This window comes from Chamaea fasciata, unplaced genomic scaffold, assembly GCF_029207755.1.
Source record: "Chamaea fasciata isolate MVZ Bird 193981 ecotype frontalis unplaced genomic scaffold, bChaFas1.0.hap1 SCAF_447, whole genome shotgun sequence".
In the NCBI taxonomy this organism is placed as follows: Eukaryota; Metazoa; Chordata; class Aves; order Passeriformes; family Sylviidae; genus Chamaea; species Chamaea fasciata.
The window spans coordinates 74,564-81,825 of record NW_027094532.1 but is presented as its reverse complement, the minus strand read 5'-3'; the positions used below and the strand labels follow the sequence as shown (position 1 = coordinate 81,825).

Genomic DNA, 7,262 nt, shown 5'->3' with positions numbered 1-7,262 from the left:
CACAAGCGGGCCACCTAAAATAAGAAAACAAACAGCAGATATTAGATTTTCACCAGAAACTGAGACCTGAGCAACAGCAACCGGTTCTGTCCGCAGATCAATGCTCACCTTGCACGCTTCACCTTCACCGTCAACATCCTGCTTTACCTCCTAAAAATAGAGACAAAGAAACAGGCAGTAACAAGGGCACCAATTACACTGCCCCTGCAAAGACAAACTGCGACTGACGTAAGCTGACACCTACCTGGCCGCTGGAATCCACAAACAGGACATCTCAAAACCAGACCACCTGAAAAAAAAAAAAAACCCAACAGTGGATGGTTAGAGTTGCACCAGAAATTGACACCGGAGCAATAACAACTGCTTCTGTTCGCCGGTCCATGCTCACCTTGCCCGCTTCTTCTGGACTGCCAATATCCTGCATTAGCTCCTAAAAACAAAGACAAAGGTCAGGGCTGTAACAGAGCCACCATTTACACCTCCCCTGCAAAGACCGACTCGGACTGACCTTCTCGGGAGAACCGACTCCACCGATAGGGGCTGCTCTGCCACAGGTTTAATCAGTCTGCATCTGAAAGAAAGGACAAAAGTCAAAGGGCAGAAGGATAACTTGACAGCACCAGGCATCTTGTGTCAATCTACAGATAGAACCTAGAAGCCAATAGACCCTGCACTTCAAATTTGTCCTATTACCCCTACACCCAGCTGTGCTACAGGGCAGGGCAGAGCAGCGCTGGGCCAAATACACACCCACACCCGTGACACAAGACGCAACAAACGAGGAGACACGACAGGGAAAGAAAAACTCTCAAAGAGAGGAATGACCCTGAGGACCGAGAGAACTCGGGAGCAGATGACCGAGGTAAGCTGAAAGGAGAGCTGACCGGGCTCAGAGAAACCTGCAGGAAAAAAGATGCTAAGGGGATGACTTATCCCAAGAACCGCAAAGATGGACGCTTGAGAATGCTCCGGTCAGAATCCTCTCCCTAGCTTTGCATCCTTACAAGTCCTAATCCACCGGAATGGATCGTGGTGGTGCTTGGCTGTCAGTACAGCTCAGAACAAGACCTGAAAAGACAGTAAACTGGATGCTTCTGAAAATAAATACGATTCCCATGCTGGCCTGAGCTCCCGAGTCGATGGTTTGATGGTATCGGCGCCTGGCCGAGGAACTGAGGGACCGGAGATGCTAAAAATGATGCCGGGGTTTTGATGGCCCCTTGAAAAGCCAGAGAAAATGACATGAAATACAAGACACTCAAAAGACACAGAGTGCACAACAGACAACTGACAGGACATGCACCGGGACTGGACTGCCCTGCACCACAGCATTGGGATCAAAATTAATGCTTCCCCTTGACAGCTAACGGGATCGCTGAGTGGGGCTGGACGACGCTGCGCGCCGGACCGCACTATGCGGACGGGGACCGTTCTGCCTTGGGTGCCCCGTAGTTGCTATTGAAGTATAGCCGTTCCCTTCGGCTGTCCTAAGTGGCCCCTTAAGGGACACCCCTGTCCCCTCTGGTAGCTGTTAAACCGGACCCATAAATTTCTGACACCCCTGTCATTCTATCTCGAGGCCGTGGCCCCTGACTTATCTTTGAGATGACCGGTAAGGTGAATCCACGTTGGACTGGAAATAAGTCTGTCTCAGAAGGCCCTCCAATCGCCGATTAGCCTCTTAGCTATGAAAAAGAAAAATGAAAATCGATGCACGAATTTAGCGGCACGTGCGCCGAATCCCGAGGGGGCGGCCGCTCGCCCTCGCCTAAGCGTGCCCGGGTCCTCGAGTCTATGGCTTCGTCCCGCATCTAAGCCTAGGGCTGTTACAATGTCCGGTACCTGAGTTAGCAGGGGGCAAAACTGTAGGGCAGGTCTGTGAGCAAAACTTAGGTGCTCACATTTACGTATCTTAGGTGCTCTTCTGTGCTATAAGACGCATAAATGCAGCTGCTATTACTTGCAAAAAAGCCTTGGGGGAGGCCCTCAAATGCAGGTCGTTCCTCATTTTGCTGCCTTCAAAACCTGCTAACTCTCAACCGGGTACCCTGAACGTAGTCCTCGCCTTACCGATCGGAAGCCTGGATCTCGGTCGTTGCCTCTGACGTGTACAGTGGCCCTTTTAAGGTGACAAATCTTCTGAAAGAATCTGGAAGATCGTGCTGGATGTGACCTATAACTTCAGGAGTACTGCTCCTCCTAAAAGAAAATGAGAACAAACCCAGAAATTACAAAAGCGCCTTTCCTCCCCTGAATGTGCAAACAAAACCCCTGAACTTAAATACTCCCTGTATTTGATAGCATCTTCTTCGTAGTGTCCTCAAAGCTCCTGTTATTTGTAGGTGCCCAAAAACACCTAACAAAAATAAGCTAATAAAGCCTCTTCGCTGAAATGAGAGGAGAGCTCTTACCCTGGCTGATTCCCAGGAGGGAATGAAGCCCCTTGGCAAAAGCTGGGGTTAATATACCCCTGATTGGGCCCGCCCCTCGTTCCCAGAATGCCCGGGAAAAGGGAGGAGGCAACTCCCACGGGGTATAAAAGCTCTCGAAGGAGCTGCAGCTGTTTGGCTCCTCTGACTCAAATGCAAGGTAAGTACAGGGCTCGATAGAGAAAAAAACTCCTTGGGGTAATAATGCTATTTTTCTGTTTTGGCTGTAATGACTTCAGGCTAGAGGGCAAAAATAAAACTTAGTGTTTTAGTAACATAGCAAGATAGTAATTTGGGTAATTTGCTGTTGACGGGGGTAATTATTCCTGGGTGACTGCAATTAGTATTCCACAAGTGACTAAGTAGGATGACAAAGAACAGTAAGATTATGAATGGTGTAAGGCTCATTAGCACCTCTAAGTAAGGATATCAATGTATTAATTACAAAGGAGAAAAAGAATAAACTCCCAGGTGGTGTTAAGCTTATATATACGCCTGGATTGCTCCCGTCTGAGATAGGTGTTACCGGGGTACCCGTTCGAGTGCAACTGAAGTCAAATTTTAAATCCTTAAAATGCTGAAAAAGGCACGGGTTCCTTCAATTTAAAATTAGCATATGGGCAGTTACCTCTGCTTAAACTGTGACATGGAAAATAAATGGCTTGTGCCCCTTAACTTAATCTCCTAAAATTTTTGGAAAAGAGGAGTTTCCTTCAGTTTAAGTCTCTCCAGGGAGGAGAAAAAAGGGGAGTGTTCCCTAAAATTCAAGCCCTTAAAAAGCAGAGACAGCTAGGCCCCTCTGAACTAGCACCTCCTCACAGGGGTGTGCCCAGGAAACCCTCTGAAGACAGGGGGCATTGTGGGATGACGTCGAGAAAGGTCCCGCAGATTGTTCGTTCCCCTGCGTGACCCTTCGTCTGCCTGTGAAACGCTGGGGTGCTAGGCTTCCGTTCTGTGGAAGAGAACTGTTCTTCTTGTGGCCGGTGGCCGAGATGGAAGTTCTATCCCCAGAATTCCCTATGTCCTAAGTTTGTAACTATTTAGGAAATTTTTCCCAGACTGTAAGCAATTACCAGAAATATTTACTTAGAAATCCTTACTGAATTGTGTTTCTGTTGAGGTCTTCTACGTATCCCTTAAGGAGCCAGGGGGGTTGCCAGGTGACTTATGTCTAATCCTGACCGGCCCGGAGCAAACCAGAGACCTGCTGCCGGTGGCTGGTCCACCCTAAATTACAGTAACATATTAATGTAATTTATAAAAATTCCCTTTGCCTACTAAACAAATTTTCCAGGATGATCCAGGGAAGAGATCTGCTCCATCCTTATTTGGCAAATGCTAGTTCTCAGATCCATCTAGGCAGAAAACTACTACAAGTATTTGCTTATTTTTACTACATCTAGCTGTATGATGAAAATAGATTAATGGTCATTAGGTAAAAACTTTTCAGAGGGCAAAATATTTCACACAGATCCCATTTTGACAGTATGGCAGTTTTGGGGATTAGGAATCCCATCCATAGAAGACATCAAAGAAATGATACTTTGCAAATTGATATTTAGAAATTGTCTTAGAGATGTTATAACTTAATATTCTAACATTATGAAATAGAATGGTTTTGGCATGTTGAAACTGGGTGATTCTGATATTCCAGAACCCATCCCGTATTTTGCAATGGAGACTTTGAAACGTACATGTTTAATACTTTGAAACCTGGAGAACACCTATATGAAATCCAGGCAGAGTAATGTTTTGGAATCTAGATGGAGAAAGATGAGGGTTGTAGCAATGTTGCAAGCAGATTGACAGACATCTTATAAAAACGACATGTAACTGCTTTCAAATTAGGGGAGTTACTTTTTTCAGTCTAGGACAGGCAGGATTTTTATGGTCACAGGAGAAGTCTCCCTCCAAAAATTAGCAATAGAAGAATATTTCACCCAAACCCAATAAACCGAAACTAGGATTCAGGGAGGGTACATACAACCAACGGACTATAAAAACAGACATCAGGACCCTAAGGGGGTGACTTAACTCTCCCACAAAAGGAACATCCAGTCAGGTCTAAGGCCTTCTACATGGAACTAGACTTCTGGAAAATAGAATTCTGAATGCATCAGCATTGCCCCAAGACCCATGCTACTAGAAGCAGAATCCCAGACTGGCCGTGGAGTGCCAATCACCTCCTAAAAACTGAAATCAGGAATGTGATAGGGTGAGTCCAGCTTGCCACAGAAAAGGGCCACCGATCTTGAACAGAGCGCTATGCCCAGGAGTGGACTTATGCCATCTACAATTCTAAACATAGCTACACTTCTCCCAGAGCCAAGCTGCCGGAAGCTGGAACCCTAACTGTCCTTCGAGTGCCAAATGTCTCCTACAACCGAACATTACGAACTTCGAGGAGTGAGTTTATGTTCCATCAGAAGACAACCACGGTTCCTGCACAGAACTCTCAGCCACGGAGTGGGCTGCTAAATGATAAAATTAAGTTCAGCACAGGACATCTGCCAGATCCAAGCTCCCAGAAGCTGGAACCCTTACTGTCCTTGGAGTGCCAAATCTATCCTATGAACTGACATCAGGAGCCTGATGGGGAGAGTTTAGGTTCCCACGAAAGACAGCCACCTTTCCTTCAGAGAGCTCTCTGCCCGGGAGTGGGCTTCTGCCACTTAGAATTCTGAACACCACACTTACTCCCAGATCCACGCTGTCAGTAGATGGAACCGTGGCTCCCATTAGACGATCAAATGGCTCCTTAAAACTGAAAATCTGAACCAGGAGAGTGTGCTTAGTATCCCCAGAAAAGGGGACAACGTTCCTGCACAGAGCTCTGAGCCCAGGAGTGGGCTTCTGCAACTTGAAAGTCAGAACACTGCTGCACTTCTCCCATGGCCAAGCTGCTAGAATTGGGAGCCCCAACTGTCCTTCAAGTGCCAAATGTCTCCTACCACCTGACATGAGGAACCTGGTGCGGCCAGTTTAGCTTCCCACCGAACAGAGCCACCGCTGCTGCACAGAACTCCTTGCCCCGGAGTGGGCTTCTGCCTGCTAAAAATAAGTTCAGCACAAAACTTCTGCCAGATCCAAGCTGCCAGAAACTGGAACACTTACTGTCCTTGGAGTGCCAAATGTCTCCTACAACCTGACATTAGGAACTTAGGGAGTGAATTCAGCTTCCCCCAAAAGAGATCCACTGTTCCTGCAAATAGCTCTGTTCCCCGGAGTGGGCTTCTGCCACTTGAAAGTCAGAACACTGCTGCACTTCTCCCATGGCCAAGCTGCTAGAATCTGGAGCCCCAACTGTCCTTCGAGTGCGAAATGTCTCCTACCACCTGACATGAGGAACCTGGTGCGGGCAGTTTAGCTTCCCACCGAACAGAGCCACAGCTGCTGAACAGAACTCCTAGCCCCAGAGTGGGCTTCTGCCTACTAAAAATAAGTTCAGCACAGGATATCTGCCAGATCCAACCTGCCAGATGCTGGAACCCTAACTGTCCTTGGAGAGCCAAATGTCTCCTACAACCTGACATCAGGAACCTGATGAGGTGAGTCCAGATTCCCACACAAAAGGGGTGACACTTCCTGCACAGAACTCTCTGCCCCAGAGTGGGCTGCGAACTGATAAAATTAAGTTCAGCACAGGACATCTGCCAGATGCAAGCTCCCAGATGCTGGAACCCTTACTGTCCTTGGAGGGCCAAATCTATCCTATAAACTGAAATCAGGAGCCTCATCGGGGGAGTTTAGTTTCTCACAGAAAAGACCCACCGTTGCTGCACAGAACTCTCTGCCCTGGAGTGGGCTTCTGCCTGCTAAAAATAAGTTCAGCATAGGATATCTGCCAGATCCAAGCTGCCAGAAGCTGAAACACTTACTGTCCTTGGAGTGCCAAATGTCTCCTACAACCTGACATTAGGAACTTCGGGGGGTGAGTTTAGTTTCCCACAGAAGAGAGCCACTGTTCCTGCACAGCGCGCTGTGCCCGGGAGTGGGCTTCTGCCACTTAGAATTCTGAACAGTGTACTTACTCCCAGAACCAAGCCGCCATGAAGCTGAAACCCTGGCTGCCCTTAGACTGCCAAACACCTCCTGCAAATTGACATCAGGAACTTGGAGGGGTGAGTTTAGCTTCCCACAGAAGAGATCCACTGTTCCTGCACAGAGCACTGTGCCCGGGAGTGGGCTTCTGCCACTTTCAATTCGGAACACTGCTGCATTTCTCCCACAGCCAATCTCCCAGAAGCTGGAACCCTTACTATCCTGCGAGTGCCAAATGTCTCCTACAACCTGACATCAGGAACCTGATGGGCTCAGTTTAGACTCCCACAGAAAAGGGGCGACAGTTCCTGCACAGAGCCCTCTGCCCCGGAGTGGGCTTCTGCCTCCTAAAAAAAAGTTCAGCACGAAACTTCTGCCAGATCCAAGCTTCCAGAAACTGGAACACTTACTGTCCTTGGAGTGCCAAATGTCTCCTACAACCTGACATTAGGAACTTAGGGAGTGAATTCAGCTTCCCCCAAAAGAGATCCACTGTTCCTGCAAATAGCTCTGTTCCCCGGAGTGGGCTTCTGCCACTTGAAAGTCAGAACACTGCTGCACTTCTCCCATGGCCAAGCTGCTAGAATCTGGAGCCCCAACTGTCCTTCGAGTGCGAAATGTCTCCTCCCACCTGACATGAGGAACCTCGTGCGGGCAGTTTAGCTTCCCACCGAACAGAGCCACAGCTGCTGAACAGAACTCCTAGCCCCAGAGTGGGCTTCTGCCTGCTAAAAATAAGTTAAGCACAGGATATCTGCCAGATCCAAGCTGCCAGATGCTGGAACCCTAACT

The 7,262-nt window shown here is 48.1% G+C and overlaps 2 long non-coding RNA genes across 2 annotated transcripts in view; both read right to left on the bottom strand.

The window, feature by feature from the left end:
- Positions 1-105: 105 nt before the first annotated feature.
- On the bottom strand, positions 106-569 carry LOC136305494 (uncharacterized). Its single transcript, XR_010725364.1, has 4 exons — positions 509-569; positions 389-430; positions 245-289; positions 106-150 (listed from the first exon to the last, which is right to left on the bottom strand). It is a non-coding gene; the product is annotated as an uncharacterized lncRNA (long non-coding RNA).
- A 999-nt stretch (positions 570-1,568) lies between these two features.
- The window catches only part of LOC136305495 (uncharacterized), a 58,276-nt gene continuing 52,582 nt past the window's right edge, over positions 1,569-7,262 (bottom strand). The window contains exons 2-3 of the long non-coding RNA XR_010725365.1: positions 2,071-2,199; positions 1,569-1,685 (exon numbers count right to left, since the gene is read on the bottom strand). This is a non-coding gene — a long non-coding RNA (uncharacterized lncRNA). The remainder of the gene's footprint in view (positions 1,686-2,070; positions 2,200-7,262) is intronic.